The 20,119-nt window shown below is 42.2% G+C and overlaps 1 long non-coding RNA gene across 1 annotated transcript in view; it reads right to left on the reverse strand.

Moving 5' to 3' along the window:
• The window catches only part of LOC137153884 (uncharacterized), a 139,453-nt gene that overhangs the window by 58,108 nt on the left and 61,226 nt on the right, over positions 1 to 20,119 (reverse strand). The gene's annotated exons all lie outside the window — the stretch shown is intronic.

Here is a 20,119-nt window from a genome sequence, read left to right on the forward strand (position 1 = left end):
CTGCAGCTGTAATTTTACCTGATTCCTTGTCAGGCATTCTGACAATCAGAACAGACTTCAGAAAGCACAAATGACATAATAAGTGAAATAATGTTCTTAACTACAGAAATAATGCAAGCAGGTAACACCACATGGATTCTGACACATATAAAATACCTGGAAATGAGATGGCTGACAAAGCAGCAAAACAAGCTCTAAAAAATAAGGAGGTGGATATCAAGATACCCTTAAGTAATCAAGAATTTAAAAGTGTGGTCACAAAGGAGCTTGCAAAGGAATGGCAAGCACTATGGAATAAGGAAACAAAAGGAAAGTTTTATGATGCATATTCAAAAACTGAAGAGAATACTATACTCCACAGTCATGATAGAAAAAGTTAGGTAGTCATTTTTAGAGTATTAACAGGTCATTTTGACTTAAATGATATGCTAAACTTATTAAAAAGACATAAAGATGGCCTGTGTAAATGTCTGCAAAACCAAAGAAACTTCTTGCATTGTGAGGAATATTATATGGAAAGAAAGTTTCTTCATGGAAAATTGAGTCAGCTGAGAATCAAAGATTTTTCCCTAAAGAGATTAGTGAGAATGTCAGGGAAATGGAATAGTGCAAAAAAGTCTTGCTGCACTTCCTGAAGCATGCTAGACTGAATGAAAGGAAATAAAAATATAAAATAAAAAAATAACCTTGGCAAAAATGAATGAAGAAAGTGGAGGTCATAACCACCTATGATCAGACTGCTGCACCAACAAACAAAGACACAGAAGGGGTTACAGGGATGAAGTCTGCAGTCACTCCCTACAAGGAAGGGAGATGGCCAGGGACAAGGAAGCAATCCGTAGGGACAGTAAACCCTGGAGTCAATCTGGCAAGAGGCCAAGAAGGGTGAAGAAGCTACAAGGAACAGAGGATTCTTCAGTGGTAAACCAAGACATGGGAAGGAAATAGAGAGGTGGGATAGGAAGGAGCCCAGGGAAACGGCAACAGGCTCTAAGGCTGAGCAGATCTAGGTTCTGGTTCTCCTACCAGCAGATCTGGTTCTCCTACCAGCCACTAGGACTGTGGCACCAGACATAGACTTGGAATGGAAAACTCCCTGAGACAGCATCCAGACAACTTGTACAGTGTGACTTCGTAACCCCAGAAATGGGAGACTATATAGTGACCTGGCTGGAGGGGGCATAGCATGAGCAACATATGGAAGGGGGCACTATAGGGGCGAGAGCTAATTCCTAGACCCAGCCACTAGAAGGTGCACATACGGTGAGTGGACCTCTTACAGATGGTCTAGGTTTACTTGGTCCTGCCACAATGCAGGGGGCAGGACCAGGTGATTTCTCCAGATCCCTTCCAGCCCCACATTTCTATGATGCTATGATTATTGCCATGTGCAATCCAAATACTTCTATGCATTTATTTATTTTACAATTTATAAAAGGCCTCCATCACTAAGTTTCTGGGCACATGTAAAATATAACAAAGAAAACAGCATTATTGACCAATCTGAACTAAACTGAGTTCCTTCAGTGTCCTCTGAACATATCTCACCATCTCTGGCAAAAGCTTTAATAGATAGGCCTTACAATACACCATACCAGCAACCTCAAGCTTTGTAAGATGAATAGGAAAGCAAACTCCAGAAGTGAACATGCTCCATCCCCCCCCCCCGACAATACCCTGCCTCTAACCACCCAGAGTTCAAATCAAGGGACTGCTAGCAGAAGTGCACCAGCTGATCTTATGATCCCAATTGTCATAATGGTATGTAGAAACAGAAGCCGTGTGTAAGATACTGTAGCCCACAATCAAAGATACTTGCATTACACATGGTGGTGATTTGAAAGCTGCTGCAGTGCTAAGTAGGCAGGCTGCCTCATTCTGCAAAAGCAGAAGCTTCCAAATGGTCTTTTGTGATATGCACTACTGTAAGTAAATCTGGGGATCACAAATACGTGAATAATGAGAGACGATTCTACAAGCATCTGTCCAATATCTCTTGACAACAGATAAGAATAATGTTTGTGGTATGTTCTCTGGCTACTTCTGCAGTTGACAACACCAACATTTTCCATCAGGAAAAAGACCAAACTTATGCTCTTCCCCAGCATTCAATAAAACCTGTTGGTAGACATGTTTTGAAAGAAGTTCAATCACTGGTGAATTTGACATTTACCATATGCTCATACACAACCTTGCTCACTGTATGTACACAACAAACAAACCCTTTCAATAAAGCTCCATTAATTAAATTAAAACAGAAAATGAAAAATGGGCTGAAGAGCTGATGATTTTCATAAATGCAAACCAGATTTTAAGTACTCATCTTAAATCCTAATAGCACCATCTGATGGAGGATCATTACAATTCTACTCAGCAAATTTTTAAAGTGTACTACAAATCCTCTAAACTGAATATGTTTTTCATAAATATTGTTAATGTAAAGTGAGTTGTAAATAAGATCAAGATGCTATTGTGCAAATATAGTGTATTTCTAGTTTGCTAAATATAAATAGTATACTGATAGTTTTAATAGGGGGTGAAATCTGGTCCTACTGAAGTCAAAGGAAGTTTTGCCATTGATTTCAATATGGCCAGGATTTCACCCAGTGTATTTGCAGGGCTAAAATGCCCCAAAAGAAAAATGGCCTAATTATCATTATTCTGAGGCCTTCTCACACCACTCTGGGAATGTGAAGGAGCCTTAAAATGGGTAGAGATTGCATTAAGCCATTTTAAGAAGCTAATCAGGCTCCAAATTTCTATAGTTTTCAGACACTAAAGTTTGGCCTAAATTATAAATCAAGATCTGAATTTTTAAAAAAGTTATTTTACATGGATATATAATAGGACCATATTATAACGTACTGGTAACTATATATCAGAATTATATAACTAGAAAAAGTAACGAGGAAAAAATGTGCTACCTCTATACTAGCATATATAGGAAGTCAAAGAGAGAGATATAAACTTTCTCTGGGAGAGAAATAAAACTACTATTTACACCTATGTAACAAATTGAAAAATCACAGACGTGTGTTAAAAATGTTGATAGGTACAATCACAAGATGCCTGAAAAGAAAACATTAAAATAAGTATATGTGGAGACTCATTCTCTGCTGCTTTATACCTCAGATTTATTTACATCTGTGCAAAGTTGGTGTAAAATGCTATGGAATCAGAATGGTAGTACCTTATTGCTAGATTACATGGATGTAAATGACAATACAAAGCTCACAGCAGTAGGGACTAGAGCTGATTGGAGAAACTTGGATGGAGACATATCCCATTTGAGAATGGAGTTCTGTCAAAATCAAACATTGGATCAATTTCACAAGAATTTCATTTTGGAGAAAACCAAAAAAGAATTCCAGCAATGTCAAAACGTATTTTGACATCTTCGGAATTAAAATACTCCATTCTTTGTTTTGAAACAACTTTTTGTTTTGATATGTTTCTTTTGTATTGTAATATAATACAAAAAAGTCAGCACTGAAATGAAATGATTTTGTTGAAATAAAAAGTTTTGATCAGCCCAAAATTAATTCTGTATTTTTCTTCAGCAAGATTTTTGAAAATTTTGGGTTTTGCTCCAATTTGGAATAAAGCAAAATTTCAAAATCCTTAGCAAAATGGAACCCTCTGTCCTCTGCTCATATCTAGTTGGTCCTTCTTTTCTTAATGTTTAGGGTTGCTCCATTACTAGAAAATGATTTTTGATCATTAAATATTCAGAATTAGAAGGTTTTAAAAAAAATCAACTGTTTTCATGAAGTATAATATTTAGAACTATTAAACAGTTAAGCCATAAACACAAAAAAGAGATACACTAAAACTTATAAAGCATAATTAATATTTAGTGGCTAGAATGGCAATTTATATCAATAAAGAGACCAATAGAGGAGATGAAACAATTTATTTGAATGCACCATATTGCAGGTATTATATGTTGCTAGTGAACAAGAGTTTAAGAAATAAAACCAAGAAACTTTACAAAACTTAAGAAAAAACACTTCACGGTCCTGCAGCATCAATGCTGCTTGCTTTGTTACTGCTCAAAGTAGCTGAGTCACTACACCACACTAAAGCAGCCAGCATTACATGCTACTGGAGTTATACAGTGCACAGTGGGCTCCATTTAAATCAGGTGTAGATTGTCCTAAAAATATCAGTGTATAAATCATAAAGAGCCATATCCTGCTTAGCTAAAAATCATTGGAAATTTTGTCATTGATTTCAATGACAGCAGCAGCAGGACCATAGGAAATAAGCTTTATCCAGACATTTCTGGCTGTCATTCAACTCCCTGTTTCATTTTTCTTTCTCCTGCAGTTCCTCAAACTCCCTTTCTCCTTGATTAATACTAAGCCCCAGTATTTTTCTGCTACCTTTCTCCCCTGGAAAAACACCACATACTCACCCATTTCATCTATAGTCTCCTCCCACTGGAAAGCTTAGAGCTTAAGAAAAACTAAGCAGTCTTCCACTTCTTGAGTGCGAAGTGACCACTCTCTTGTCGTTCAAATCCTTCTAAGTCCCCTTTAAGCAGCTTATCCTACAAATCAATCAACTGCAATTGCTACCAATAAAAAAAAGCAATTGCACTAAATTGTACACACTAAACTGCATAGTTTAGCAGTCAGACAGAAGTCATTCATGCAACAAGACAAGCACAAAGAAAATGTTAAGCAGTAAAATTGCTTCGCATTTTGAGAAACATCTGTATGTAATATATGTATGTATGATTCAATGGGAATCCTGTTTATATTACCATTATCATATTAGTGTCAGAGCTTCCCAAGTATTTACAGATCATAATCTCCTCCTCTTTCTTCTTCCCCAGCCTGTAAGAGAAATAGCTTGATTTTAGTTTACAAGGATTTTGTTTTCTTTGTGCATGTGTTGTATATTTGTAGAGAACCCACAGCATTTGTCTAGAATGGAAGGTAACATTTACTGTATTTGCAGCTGTTTGGATTAGTGTTGTATTCATTAATTATAACGTAGGGGGTGAGTAAAAGAGTCCCACTTTTTTTAGTTTAGGATTTTGCACAGTTTCAAAATATGTATTCATGGTCGTAGAAGTAGCAGGGTTAAAGGGCAGGGTGAGGATGTGCTACACAATGCCCTGTGTTTCCCTTACTTTTTAATTTTCTGAAAGCACAGTTGTATTGCATAACTGTAAGTGGCATGAGGTGGCCTTAAAAAGGCCTGTGGAGAATTCGTTCTGTACAGGAGAACTAGATGCTGATGGAAGTGTCTCTGCCACCTCCTGTGCCAAGAGCCTTCCCCACTCTGGGCATAACGGAGGGGAGGGAGAGAATGTCATGGGAATTCCAGGAGCGGAACACGGATGAAAGGGCCATGAAGGAACAGAGATCCACTAGATTTGATCCTCCACTGGAGGACTTGATGCCAGAGGCAGAAGTTGCTGCCTACTCCAGGGATCAGGGAAGCAGCAACCATCTTTTTGCAGACGACACTGTCCAATAGGTCTGAGCATATCTTTGATGGAGTGGCGGATCAGAGCCCGTCTTTTCTCTTTCTCTTATTAATCAGTATCTCTCCCTGCCTAAAAGATCAAGATGGGGAACACTTCTTTTGTCTCCCTAGTTGTGAAGACTAATCCCCTGAAAAGTTATTTTAGCTTTGAGAGACAGACATTCAACTTACTTTCCCCTTCTATTGTATTGAAGACCCAAGAGTAAGACTGTTGTTCCAAACAATCTGCTCCAATACGAAGAGCAAAAACAAATTTTGCTTTGTACATACTTAGCATTTATATTGTTGATTTTCATGACAATATTATATAATGGCAAATGGGTGAGATTCCAAAATGTATGACAGGGAGTGAAGATGAAAGATCTAAGTGAAACTGAAGGGAAGTAGAAAGCTAATGGATTCTGGAAAGACCCATAGAAGGGGAGTCCTCTGGAATGGAAACCTCATGAAAATCCTCTTGCAAGAGTTCCTTCACTATTATTACTTCAGGAGGATGAAGTTTGCCCACTTTCCTGATAAAATAAGATGTAGGGCCCACCACAGTTTTGGTGAGTCGCAGAGATCTGTGAGGAGGTTGGGCCATCTGTGAGGAAGCTTTGTACCTCTGCTCTAACTCTGGTCCCTGGCACTTCCTCCAGTGACCCCAGTACCCCCTGGCTGCAGCTACCCACAGGGAACTCTCAGGTGTATGACTTTTCCAAGGAACCTCTTTGAGGCTGGAGAGTGAATACAGTGAATCCCACATCCGTCTCCAGCTTGCCCACTCTTACTCTCGCCTGCCCTATTTCCATCCCCTCCTTCCTGCATGAAGTTGGAACTGCAGAGATGCTGCCTTGAGGCCAGGTTGGCAGGGTAAGCTCTGCCATGGAATCATGTGTCACCTTCTGTAATGGAGGGATGAAATCCATATGCATAGAGTCCTCTGCACTCATGGAATGGGGTGGACAATCTGGACCTGAAATTTGGCCTGAAATTGAGGCTACTACCTCAATGTTTACTAAATATGCCACAGGATTTTAATGACCACAACTAGGGAGGACGTCAGTTTTACAATTTATCTAGGAGATTGGGATGGAAAAGAATCACGAATGAATGGCAGGATAGGCCACTGTGAACACCAGAACTGAGAGTCCCTATCACTGATGTAAGAAAATGTAACAGAGATGAGTCCAAATTCAGTTTCAATTCCAAATCCTTTGACTGCGTGGGGCATGGGTTTGAATTGGAATCCCCCAACACAGATCACCCCTACAGATCGAAGCTCAGGTGGGATTAAAACCAGGATGAGCTGCAGTCTGGATGCATTCAAAATCTCATGAAGTGTTCATTCTCACAAAATAGCAGCTGAGGTTAGCAGAATTCCCTTGAAATTCACTCAGACCATAACCTAATCATTATCCACATCTGGAACTGAACATCACCTCTTTAGCACATCTCTATTATTATTGCTAATACTTATTTCCTTTCATAGAGTCCAAAGCCCCATATAAGTAGCGCTGGTTTGAGTACAAAAAATTCAGAAGACAGTGCCTGCCCTGAAGAGTATATTAGTTGGAAGCAGTAAAAAAGAGATGCTGTTCACTTTCAGTATTCATTCAAGTGTCATAGGAAATCATTGCCCATTTAACAGATATATCTATATGGATGGACCCAGTAGTTTATAAGAAATAACTTCAAGGGATCTTTGATTGCCTATTTTCACCAATCAATGAAGTATCTTAATACATTTAAAATTATGATTGCTGCCATTCATGCCAAATCCAGTTTCCTCTATCAGTACAAGAACCAAGCTTTTTTCCTCTAAATAAAATAAAAATAGCAGCAATGAAAGCTTGACAAGGGAAGATAAAATGAACTTGTAACTTCCAAAGATGTTTGATTCAAGAAGTGCTAATTTTCTTAAATATTCATATTATACTAAATACAAGTCAAAGCAAGTATGTGCTGCTACAAAGCAACCCTAAGCATGAACAACATTTGATCCGCTTTAGTCGAGACTGTCAACAAGAAAGCAAGCTATCTTGGAGTTGTTGTAATGTTTTTTATTTTAATCATGGTATTCTTAAAGAAAATGGGATAAAAGTTAGGACAAATTAATATTTTTTAACCTCACATTATGTAAATTCCATGTAAGCGTGCCAGGAAAAAATAAAATAAAAGCCAAAGCAAACAAATCTTTCCTAAAAACGAGAAAGTCCTTAAAAAACCAGTCATTTGGAAAGTATATTGCTTTAAATTTCTTCTGCTTAGGAAATTAGAAGCACAATTATGTATAAAAAACAGTAGGCAGTGAATGGGTGCCATCAAACCTCTTAAATGATCCCATTGGTGTTGAAAAGAACTATCCAACAGTGAGACCCCAACTTCCATATTTGAGAAAATACTAGGGTTATAGGGAAATTGACTAGTCAATCCCAGGAAATAGAAAAATCAATGATCAACAGGAAGAAAAAGAATGGAAAGGCACTGTGGGAAGCATGCAAAAGCAAAGCAAGGTTCCCAGAGCATCTCATTGTAGGAAGGAGGTGGCTTTGCAAATGAGAAGCATAGAAACGCTCAAGCTCACATGAAGGACCTGACAGGAAAGGAACACCATGACTTAATTTCAACTTTATTTATCTGCCTACCAAGGTCAGAGAACTCATACCTGTGAAAATAATCAAAAATGATACTCCTAGATTACATGGGGATGTTCTGAAAGAGGAGAATTTAATTAGAGGGGATATTTCTTAGATAGCAAATACCCATATTTTAAATCCTTTTTTGTGAGGAAGCTTTGAACTGATATGCTAAGGGAAATGATTTTATAACTTTTGAGGAGAAAAACTATTTGTTTTGGCTTAACTACTAACATTAATTTTGTGCCATTTCTAATCCCTGTCTTCTGTCTTTTTCAGATTCATTGAATCAATTTTGTAACATGGAATAGTTGTTGAGAAGAAATTTTGCGCTTCTTAGCAGATGTATATGTTTATTCATCTCTTCTTAGGAAATAAATCTCCCCTTTTAACAACACATGGGGCTTTTGTAAATGTTAGTGTGATCCTTGCTTGCTGTCCTCCTCAAATGACTAGGCTACATGGAGGGTGATTAGAGCTTCTTGGGGCTGCCACAGTCTTTACGCTAAGAGGCGGGGGAAGGCTTTTAGTTCCAGCAGTACAAGCTCACGCTTTTAGTCCCATGTTTAATTTTCACTACTGTGACCAACTCAGGGAGTCACATGACATTAGCCTGGTGAAATTTAAAACCATCTAAGCAGTTTACGATCTGAATTTTTGTCGTTAATTAAGTTGATAAAAAATAGTGTACCTATCCGTGTTGATAAGGACAGTGCCAATTTTTCCAGACTTCTCTTTCAGTTTAATAATACTTGGTATATAGCCTTTTATTTTTATTTAAAGACTGGTTGACATTTAAACTTCATCAAAGGGACATGTGTTTCATTATTATGAAATCTCAGCAATTTATTTCATTAGACTGGTATTACAAAACAAAAAACAAAACAAAACAAAACAAAAACAAAAATTGTTCAACCTTTGTGCAGCAAGATTGTTTTCTAAGTAGTACAGGGAATTTAAAATAATTCATGGTAACATGTTTAAGAGAAAATAAATTCTTGAAATTACTTTTACAAAGTATAAATTTCATGTATTGCAAGGTATCTGTGAGGAAGAAGTAGTCTAATTAAAACTGAAAAATACATTTTCTTAGCAAATTAGTGACCTTCACTGATCATTTTGCTATTCCCTTATTCTCTAATTATACTCTGATAAGCATTGCCAGGATGTGCACGAATTCACTACTGGACAATTTAAGCCATGAGACTGAACACACCAGAGACACAAGCCATTACTACACAGCCTGTTGATGTGTATGGCTGTGGTTTTTGCTGCTTTTGCTTAACATATGCTGTTGCATTTTTAGGTCCTAAACCTACACCATTCAAGTCAGTAGAAATTTTTCCATCAACTTAAGCGTATGTAGAATTAGGACAGGCCCTTTCAGTGGACTAGCTGCACCAACTCCAACTACAAAAGCATAAAGAATGGCAAAATATTCTGTTACTGTTGTTCAACTGAGCTGGCACTGCTGTTTGTTTGCATTTTGCTAGTAATTCTAGTGGCCAATTTCTTCCTATTGCCATTTTCCAAGAGTATTTTAACACAGAATTGTCCGAGTGAGACCTAAATCCCTTCCCTTCATCTTTTGTTCTCATGTGTAAAAGACTAAACTCTTGCAAAAAGTAATTAGAGAGGAAAGCAAACTCCAACATGACAAACACAATATGGAAAATGTATCCTCAAAAGAGTTCTTTGTACCTTACTCCCATTACTAAACCTTTCCAATACACACACACGCACACAAAATAGAGTACATGTCAATAACTGAATTGCTTGTGAGGAGTCTATTTTGTGGACATCATTTTTAAAACAATTTATGTAAGAAATAGAAGATTGGCAATTGAAAAATCAAGCTCAGATAATGAGCAATTAGACTGATCACCGTAATAAATGATTGATTGGCATTTGAGTAATTACGAAACTGTAGAAGAGAAATTACTCAGGACACTCAAATTTTTGGTTAAAGGTCTTATACAAAAAGTGTTTTAGATTCAGATGACAATTTTCTGAAGTAGAAAGTTCAGGGTGGATTTTCCAAAGCTCAGTGAAATCAGCAGTAGAACTCCCACTGACTTCAGTGCGAGAAGAGAAACTGATTTTGAGAGCTTTTGAAAATCTCTCACTGAAAAAACGTCCTGAGTACTAGATATTTTGGTAGGTCATGCAGAGAAAGGTATAACATTTTTAAAAGCAATATAAAAGACCAAACATTCTTTTGCTTGAGAATAAATAATATCCTAACTAATTTTTCCTATTTTAAATAAGATGAGACATACGCAATTTGCAATATTGTATGTCTTAAAGACACTACAATGAAAGTAAAGTGGATTGGAAATAACTGTTAATATCTGTTGTCCTTGTTTAATAAATATATACTTGTTTTTACAGTTAATTATCTGCTAGCTACCTAAATAAGCATGCAAACAGCATAGTCCTGTAAATAGAGCCCTACATTGGATTTAGGAGACTTTTGACTTGCTGTGTGACCTTCATCAGTCACTGAATCTGTCTGTCTCCCCATATTTAGAGTGCAGATAATACAGCTTTGCTGCATTTGGAAAGAACATTAGAAGCCCAATATGAGCATTTAGTATTGTTCTGAATATACAATCTGGCTGCGATTTTTCAAAGAAGCCTAAGAGAATCAGGGTTGGTCAGCTAACAGTTATAGCCTCCATTGAAAAATTCACGCTGTTTTTAGAATACACATGGAGCTTCTGTAAACATTGAAATTTGTTTTAAGAGACTACTCAAGGGAGAATCAAAAATTGGTTGCTTAACAGAGATAATTTAATACACATGGAGTTGCAATGTCGTCAATGTTTGGAGATATGCCAGAGATCGCTTACTTGGGGATGTCATCTTGTACAGGTTTCACTGTAGTTCTAAAAACATACATTTATAGCTAATTGCTTAATTTTAGTTTTTAATGAGGCTGGGGGAGGAACTAATGGATCAGGTAACTTTTGCATTGTGACATTTACATCAGATCATATTTCTCTCATCACATTATAATCTATTATGTGAAATGATATAATGAAGCATGACTGAGCCCATGTGTTATTGCACAGGAATCAACTGGTATTCAGGTACTGAAAAGGGAGCGAGCATTTATGATTTGAAAGGGCTTTAATTTATACTGTTAAAGTTAATGACTTACTGATTAACAATATAGAACACATTTACTGTCAAATGATCTCTAGTGATTATTTCAATAAAACCTTTGAAGAACATCTTTCTGAAGTCATATTTCCTAAATATCTTGACAGGTGGGGCAAAATCAAAGTTATTCATCTCAGGGGTACCTTTACAGTGCTTTTTACATAAAATCTGAAAGCATAAAAAAGATTAGAGCATCTAAAATGAATGCTGTTAACAAGACAAAGGCAGCCATTAACAAACATATATAATGCAAACCTATACAAAATGACAGAATAGCAAATGTAGTTGAATCTTTGACTGCTAGTTAGATGAAAAGGAGGAGTCATGGAGAGCTAAGGGAGGAAGGATGGAGTGCTATTCTGTATCATACTGTCACTTCAAGATGTACTTTGTTGCAAGTACTGAGGGCAACAGTGTTCACGTGGTCTTTGTGTCACCTGCCTGGCTTTGTCATTTCGTCTCAGACGTATCTGTGTGAAATACTCTTTTCAAGGCATGCCACATCATATCTTGTAGAACTCAGACTCACGGAAAAATTCTGCCCTCAGATAATCATACTCAAGTCTCATTGATTTCAGTGGAGCTATGTGCTAGTGTCTAAAAGGCAGAATTTTAGTTTGATATCAAGCTACATGATGAAAAGTGACAGTGATTGCATGCCAGTGTCTTACACCAACTTTGACTTCAACTAGTTGCTTAATTTTCCACCAGTTCTTACACCATTGCAGGAGTCTTCATACATGGCTTTTATAATTGCAATGATCTTATCTGGAATTCCATATGATTTTGCTACTTTCCATAATGCTCCCCTTCTAATCAAAAGTGTGAAGTCAATGAAACCAGCAAACATCTTTAATCCCCATTCTTGCTTCCAAGTCATGGACAGGAACAACTAGTGATGCTGTACTGTTCTCTGTGTCTGCAAAGATGCTATGACATGAAAAGAAGATAAACCACAGTCAGGAACACAGTATGCCACTTGATGTGTGTTTATGTATAAAGATATTTATGGGTGTTTATGTATAAAGTTCAGAACTTTACGTAGGAAAAAACCCATCCTTTTTAACTAATTAACTCTTCCTCCAGTAGAGCAAAAGACAGGGAAAGATATACAATTGTCACCTCATGAAGAGACACAGATGTGGAAGTAAAAGAAGCAAGTATAGAAATGTCAACAATAGAAGCAGCAGTACCTAAGCAGAAATAGCCACAACACAGCAGACTTGTTTTTCAGTATGCAATTAGAGGCTGTACTTTGGAACCTGTGTTGTCATCCTTAGCTCTTCAAAAGTCAACCACTCTGACAGACTGGCTATGATAAAGTCATATTTAGATACATAAATAAAAGTGGCTGGATTTTTCAGAGCATGTTGAACTGAAGACCTGAGAGGCAGGGACCAACTATTATGTTAGGACAGAAGTAAGATGATTTCCTTCCTCCTTCCCACCAGCTTGGAGGCTTGAGGCCCAGTAGCTTGAATGTGCGTAAATTGTGGAAGGTGAGACAACGGATGAGATCCTTACAACATACTGGAGAGGGCAGTGCTGGTGGGAGAGGAACAGTTTTCAGTTAGAGAGAGATTCCAAACAAATAAGTCCAAAAGAGGACAGATAAACCTGGCCCTCTACTAAAGAGAGGTTCAGGTGAGCAGCTTTGCTGTGCCTGCAGTGCTAGCAATAGGCCAACTCCTTCTATACTTTCATCTTGCCCGCTCCTCACTCCTCCCTGCTGGTGGCTGTGGGTACAACTAGCTTCCCAGAAGGAAGACCCACATTCCAGTATTTTTGTACCTATTACCATCAGACCTCTTGTAGCATGATGGAGTGATGTAAGGGTAGAAGTTATGTTGTTTTAAAAACAAATGAAAAAAGAGACCATGTCAGCTTCATGTAAAATAAGGAAAGAAACTTAATGTTGACTGAATAGGGGCCTGACCCATATCCCATGGAAGTCAATAGGGCTTTGGTTACTGACTTCCATGAAGCTGGATTAGGGCTCAATCAATACAAATTACTAACAGTGGTAACAATGCATGGTATAACTACCTGGAGATGGGCATCAGCTTCAAAGTGTGGACACATCTGGATTTCTAAATCTCAGCATTCAGGGAGCGTTTGGATCCTTAGTTTCGGTTCAGTTCATTACAGAAAGAGGGCCCAATCAGGACATTTGATTATGGATTTTAAATCCTACCCTAATTTTGGGATGGCCATATCTGGCGTTTTGGTTCAGGCCAACTTTATTTTTAATGGTGTCAATTTTGATAATTGTTTTCACTCGCAACAATGGCCACATCCAGCAACCCTTGAAGCAACATTCACAGGAGACTGCAATATCAAAATCTGTCCCCAAAGCATAGTGTCTTTCTAGATTTTATAACTAAAAGAACCCTTAATGATCTCCTGGGATCTCTTCAGAACCATTTTAATTCACATGTATGTGATAATGAAGGTAATTTACCTGTTACAGAGACTCTGTGTTAACAGATTTCAATCTTGTGGTGCTTGGGTGCTCTCATAACCTTGGCTTTCTTAACAGCCCTGTAAAGGAGTCCCTTGAGTTGTCTACAAGATGGTGAGAGAATCCAGTTACTTGAACTGGAAGGCTCCTGCACAGACCCTACTTCTTTATGTCTTACACAGGCCCTTATCCCTTGCATACCTTCTTAAGTCTCTCCCTAGGAGTTCACGCGCCATACTCCCCGTAGGCTCAGGATGAAGATTTCCCAAATAGGAGATCTTCCTGTGGCTCCAGGAGTCACAACAACAGTCTCCTGATTAGTCCATTAAAATTCAAAATGATCTGGACAAACTGGAGAAGTGGTCTGAAGTAAACAGGATGAAATTCAGTATGGACAAATGCAAAGTACTCCACTTAGGCAGGAACAATCAGTTGCACATGTACAAAATGGGAAATGACTGCTTAAGAAGGAGTACTGCAGAAAGAGATCTGGGGGTCATAGTGGATCACAAGCTAAATGTGTGTCAACAGAATAACACTTGCAAAAAAGCAAACATTCTGGGTATTAGCAGGAGTGTTGTAGACAAGACGTAATTTTTCTGCTCTACTCCATGCTGATTAGGCCGCAGTTGGAGTATTGTGTCCAGTTCTGGGTACCACATTTCTGGAAAGCTGTGGACAAATTGGCGAAAGTCCAGAGAAGAGTAAAAAAAAAAATGACTAAAGGTCTAGAAAATATGACCTATGAGGGAAGATTGAAAAAATTGGGATTGTTTAGTCTGGAGAAGAGAAGACTAAAGGAGGACATGGTAACAGTTTTCAAGTACATAAAAGCTTATTACAAGAAGGAGGGAGAAAAATTGTTCTCTTTTATCTCTGAGGGTAGGACAAGAACCAACGGGCTAAAATTGCAGCAAGGGCAGTTTAGGTTGGACATTGGGAAGAATTTCCTAACTGTCAGGGTAGTTAAGTACTGTAATAAATTTCCTAGGGAGGTTGTGGAATCTCTGTCATTGGAGACTTTTAAGAGCAGATTAGACAAACACCTGTCAGAAATGGTCTAGATAATACTAAGTCCTGCCTTAAGTGAAGGGAACTGGACTAGAAGACTTCTGGAGGTTCCTTCCAGTCCTACGTTTGTATAATTCTATGATCATTAGAGCCATACAAATTTGTTCTGGGAATGAAGTAAATCCCTTTTTCTCTTGAAGAATCAGTTGTAAATGAGTCCCTATTATGCAAACAAGTTTCAGCCTAAAACTTTTTCACATATTTAGAACTGGTTGAAAAATGTCAAAGTTTTAACAACTCTGTCAATTTTTGATAAGATAAAAAACAAAACAGAGGCAAGTTTTTTGTGACAATGTCATCATGTTTTCTCGCTATTTTAATTAAAAATAATTTTCCAAATCATTGCTTGTTGTAATAACCATAATCTGAGGTTTATAATTTAAAGAAAAATTATTTACCTACATCTGTTGTCATAGGCCTTTAGAGTGACCAGTTAGTAAGTGTGAAAAATCGGAACAGGGGATCGAGATCTATATAGGGCGCCTATATAAGAAAGCCCGAAATACCAACTGTCTCTATAAAATCAGGACACCTGATCACCCTATAGGCCTTCCTTCTTCCAGTCTACAATCAGGAAGGAATGAAGCAAATTATCATGGGTAGGAAAACAAGGTTACTTACCAGTAACTGTTGTCTTCGAGATGTGTTGCTCATATCCATTCCAATTTAGGTGTGTAAGCGCCCCGTGCACAGATTCCCGGAACTTTTTCCCTTAGCATGCCCGCAGGACTGGGCGGCGCCCCCTGCAGTGCCACGCTCATGTCGCGGTATATAGGGCACTCCGGCCCCACGGGTCCCCAGTCCCTTCTTTCTGCCAACTACAACAGAGGGGACAGAGGGTAGGTTTGGAATGGATATGAGCAATACATCTCGAAGAACAACAGTTACTGGTAAGTAACTTTGTTTTCTCTCTTAGAGTGATGGCTCATATGCATTCCAATTTAGGTGATTGTGTAGCCATACCCTAGGAGGCGGGTAGGAGTCACTGACGAGCAGCTCTACTCAGCATGGCTCTGCCAACAGCTGCGTCATCTCTCGCCTGTTGAACAATGGCGTAGTGGGTCGTGAAAGTGTGGACTGACGACCAGGTGGCTGCTCTGCAAATGTCCTGCAGTGGCATGTTCTCCAGGAAGGCCGCAGATGAGGCTTGAGCCCTGGTCGAATGTGCTGTCACCGCTCCTGCCAGGGGCACTTTCACTTGCTCATAACATATCTTAATACAGGACGTGATCCAAGAAGAGATTCGCTGGGTGGAGACGGGAGAGCCCTGGTATGCCACTGCCACAAACAGCTGTGTCGATTTATGGAAGGGTCTGGTTCTCTCCACGTAGTATGCCAGGGCCCGCCTGACATCCAGCGAATGCCATCTCCGTTCATCCTCCGAACCATGTGGTTTAGGGAAAAACACAGGGAGGAAGATGTCTTGATTACAATGGAACTGGGACACTACCTTGGGCAGGAAGACTGGGTGAAGCTGCAGCCTGACCTTGTCCTTGTAAAAAAACATATAGGGGGGCTCCGATGTTAATGCTCTTATCTCAGAGACCCTCCTGGCCGAAGTAATGGCCACCAGGAATACTACCTTCCAAGAGAGGAGCAGCAGGGAGCATGTAGCCATGGGCTCAAAGTGGGGGTCCTGTCAACATGGTGAGGACCAGGTTTAAATCCCAGGGGGGGATTGGGTCCCAAACCTGTGGGAACACCCTCTCCACCCCTTTCAGGAATCTGACCGACATGGGGTGGGAAAACAGCGACCGCCATTCCATCGGCTGGTGAAAAGCTGAGATGGCCGCCAGGTATACCTTCAGGGAGGCCAAGGCTAGGCCTTGGAGTTCAAAGTGCAGAAGGTATTCCAGAATCACCTGTATTGGCAAGCAGGTTGGCGTGATACCCCTGGCCTCCGCCCAACCAGTAAAGCGCCTCCACTTAGCCAGGTATGTAACCTGTGTGGAGGGTTTTCTGCTACCCAACAGCATCTGTTGGACCTGTAAAGAGCAGGCTCTTTCTCCCTCTGTCAGCCAGAGTCTCCATGCTGTCAGATGGAGGGAGTCCAGGTCCAGGTGCAACAGGAGCCCCTGGTCCTGGAGAGCAAGTCGTATCGGCTGGGGAGCGGGATTGGTGAGGCGATGGATAGGTCGAGCAGCGTACTGTACCAGTACTGTCTCGGACACGCTGGGGCAATCAGGATGACATTCACCCTGTCCCTCTTGATCTTGAGAAGGACTTGAGGGAGAAGTGGAATGGGGGGAAAAGCATACATCAAGGACTCTGACCATTCTATTAAGAATGCGTCGGACAGGGAGTCCGGTTCGCAACCTCGGAGCGAGCAGTATTTCGGGCACTTCCTGTTCCAAGAGGACGCAAACAGGTCCAGAAGGGGAACGCTCCACACTCGGAAGATTGAAGTCGCTACCTCGTGGTGTAGCGACCACTCGTGCTGGGGAGAGAACGACCTGCTGAGGCGGTCCGCCTCGTCGTTTCTGATCCCCGGGAGGTGAGAGGCAAATAAATGAAAGTCGTGCCTCACTGCAAATTCCCATAGTCGCGTAGCCTCCTGGCACAGGGCCAAGGAGCATGCCCCCCATTGCCTGTTCATGTAGAACATGGCGGCTATATTGTCCGTGAGGACCCGTACCCCCCTGCCCTTCAGGAATCTGAGGAAGGTCTTGCAGGCCAAACTGACTGCTCTGAGCTCGCAAACGTTGATGTGTAGAGCTTTCTCCACTGGTGACCATAACCCTTGGTTGCCCAGGTCGCTGCTGATGTGGGCTCTCCATCCCACATCCGAGGCATCTGTGATAAGGGTCACGGACGGAGCCAGGTCTCTGAAGCCTGTTTTCAAAGGGTCAGTCAGGATCCCGGGGCAAAGGAAGAGCGTCCCCCTCATAGTCGCTGTCAAAAGCGTTTATTACCATTTCCACTTCCAGCTTTGCCGTCGTGCTGTGCCCGCGCCGAACAGCCCTGCCGTTCACGGCGATTGGGTCCTCTAAAGCGCTCCCACCCCCTCCTTTGCTGAGCGGGCCAAGGGGCTGGCCTTGGCGGGGGAGGTGGCTGTCATTGTGGCTGGGGGTGAGACGCTTGAGATGTTTATAGCCCTAAGGACCTCAGGGTAGCCCTCGAATATTTAAGGGCATGCAACCTGTTGTCCATCCTCTCCGAAAAGAGGCTGGAACCCTCAAAAGGAAGGTCCTGAATAGCTCGTTGGACCTCTAAAGATAACCCAGACACCTGCAGCCAGGAACAGCGTCTCATGACGATGGCGGAAGCCATCGCCCTGCTGGCGGTAACTGCCGCATCACTGGCGGATTGCAGAGCTGCCTGGGCCACGGCCTCTCCCTCCTGTGCCAACGTGGCCAGGTCTGCAGCTTGATCCGGGGGAAGCACTGAGATCAGACGTTGCAGCGAGGCCCACAAGTTTTGATTATATTTCCCCAGGAGGGCTTGGTGGTTTGACACCCTTAATTGTAAAGCGGCTGTCGAATAAACTTTGCAGCCGAAGAGATCTAATTTCTTCTCTTCTTTGTCCTTGGGAGTACTTCTCTGACCCCCTTGGCGATCTCTCTGATTCGCCACATCCACAACTAGAGTTCCTGGGGCAGGGTGATTATACAGGAACTCGAAGTTTTCCTTTGGCACATAATACTTCCTTTCTGTTCCCTTAGATGTTGGTGTTTGCCAAAGGGCCTTAACTATTTAGAGGAAGGTGTTTGCCAAAGGGCCTTAACTATTTTCATGACCCTTTCATGGACGGGGAGGGCCACCCGAGAAGGGCCTGAGGACCCCGAAGGGCCAAACAGGGGATCATCCTCCTCCGACATCTCCTTAACCGGTAACCCCAAATTGTTAGCTACCCGCTTAAGAAAGTCTTGGTGTGCCCGAAAATCAAAAAGAGGCATCTTATGGTCCCTGGAGGTCGCTTTATCAGGGATGAAGAGGAGGACAGGGGGACGGGCCCTGTGGAGGGACCCTCCTCTGGGTCTGACTCTCTATCAGAGGGGATGTGTGGAGGCAGCTGTGTTGGAGGAGGTGGAGGCTGCACCACACCAGAGTGGAGCGACTCATCTCCCTGTCCTGGCTGAGCGGTCCAAGGCCCCCAGTACGGCCATTGCCATGGCCCTTGCAGCCACCCTGGCATAGGCAACTGCTGGGCGTCCCAGTGGCCTGAGCCCGTAGACCGTCTCTTGCGACCTTTCAACGGGGAGCAGCTCCAGGAAGAAAAGGATGAACAGTGCCGACATCTGCGGTGCCTTCTGGAGGAAGACCGACTGGAGGAACTGGTAGATCTCCTGCGTCTGCGACCCGACCGTTTGTAGTGACGCTTCCCACTACGAGAGCAGGAGTGGAGGCTTCTACGGCTGCGTGCTGCTGACACTGAACGCGAACGCGCTGCTTCCCCCGGTGCCACGAAGCTCGGTGCCGAGGTGGTCGGTGCGAGCTGTATATAAGCCGGTGCCGGTGCTGTGGTCATCAGTGCCGGTAGCCTTGGTGTCGAGAATGGCGGTGCCGGTAGCATCTATGCCAGAAACCCTGGAGGCGCCAAGATCTGGCCCGTCGGTGCCCAGATTACCAAGGGAGCTGGGGGCATCGATGGTGTGGACCACGTCAGGGAGACGTGGTGCCGCTGTAAGAGCCGGTACCATTATCAGCCCCGGTACCGGTGCTACTGCGGTCGGTGCTGTAATGGCCGGTGGCACTGTAGTCGGTGCTGCGGCGAGGGGAGCCTCCAGGATGTCACTGCTCGGTGCCACCGGGCTGGGATGGCGAACCATGCTGCCAACTGGCGAGCGGTTGCGGTGCTGCAACGTTCCCTTCACTGGAGAGCTTGAGCCCGAGCTGCGGGTGGTGCTGGAGTTAGCGCTGACACTCCTGGGCCAGCTCTTAGGGCCTCTTGACCGCCCCCGGTGCCGCGATGCCAAGGCGCCCAACGACCAAGAGTTGGAGCGCGGAGGGGATGCACTCTCCACCCTCCGTGACTGTCTGGGTGAGGATTGAGAGCGTTGCCTCCTCCACCCACCAGGGCTACCCAGCACAGGTTTGCCCCGAGACGCAAGTCCCACACCCCTCGGCTGAGGGGGGGGACAGAGGCGGAGGCAAGGCCATGAGGGCCCTTGCCGCAGTGGACGCCTCTGGTGTCGATGGTCCTTGTAGGGGCACTCCCCCACACCCAGGAGTCGGGGGAGGCTCCCTACGAGGAGACACCGGTGCCGGAGGAACCTCCACGGCACGTGGCTGGGGTGTCTCCTGTCCTTCTCCCTGCTTTGTTGGTGGCAGAGAGGAGTCCATGGAAGTGGTGCTGGACCGCTTC

This window comes from Emydura macquarii, unplaced genomic scaffold (genome assembly GCF_026122565.2).
Source record: "Emydura macquarii macquarii isolate MOO-44397 ecotype Brisbane River unplaced genomic scaffold, CSIRO-AGI_Emac_v2 contig_295, whole genome shotgun sequence".
Taxonomy (NCBI): Eukaryota; Metazoa; Chordata; order Testudines; family Chelidae; genus Emydura; species Emydura macquarii.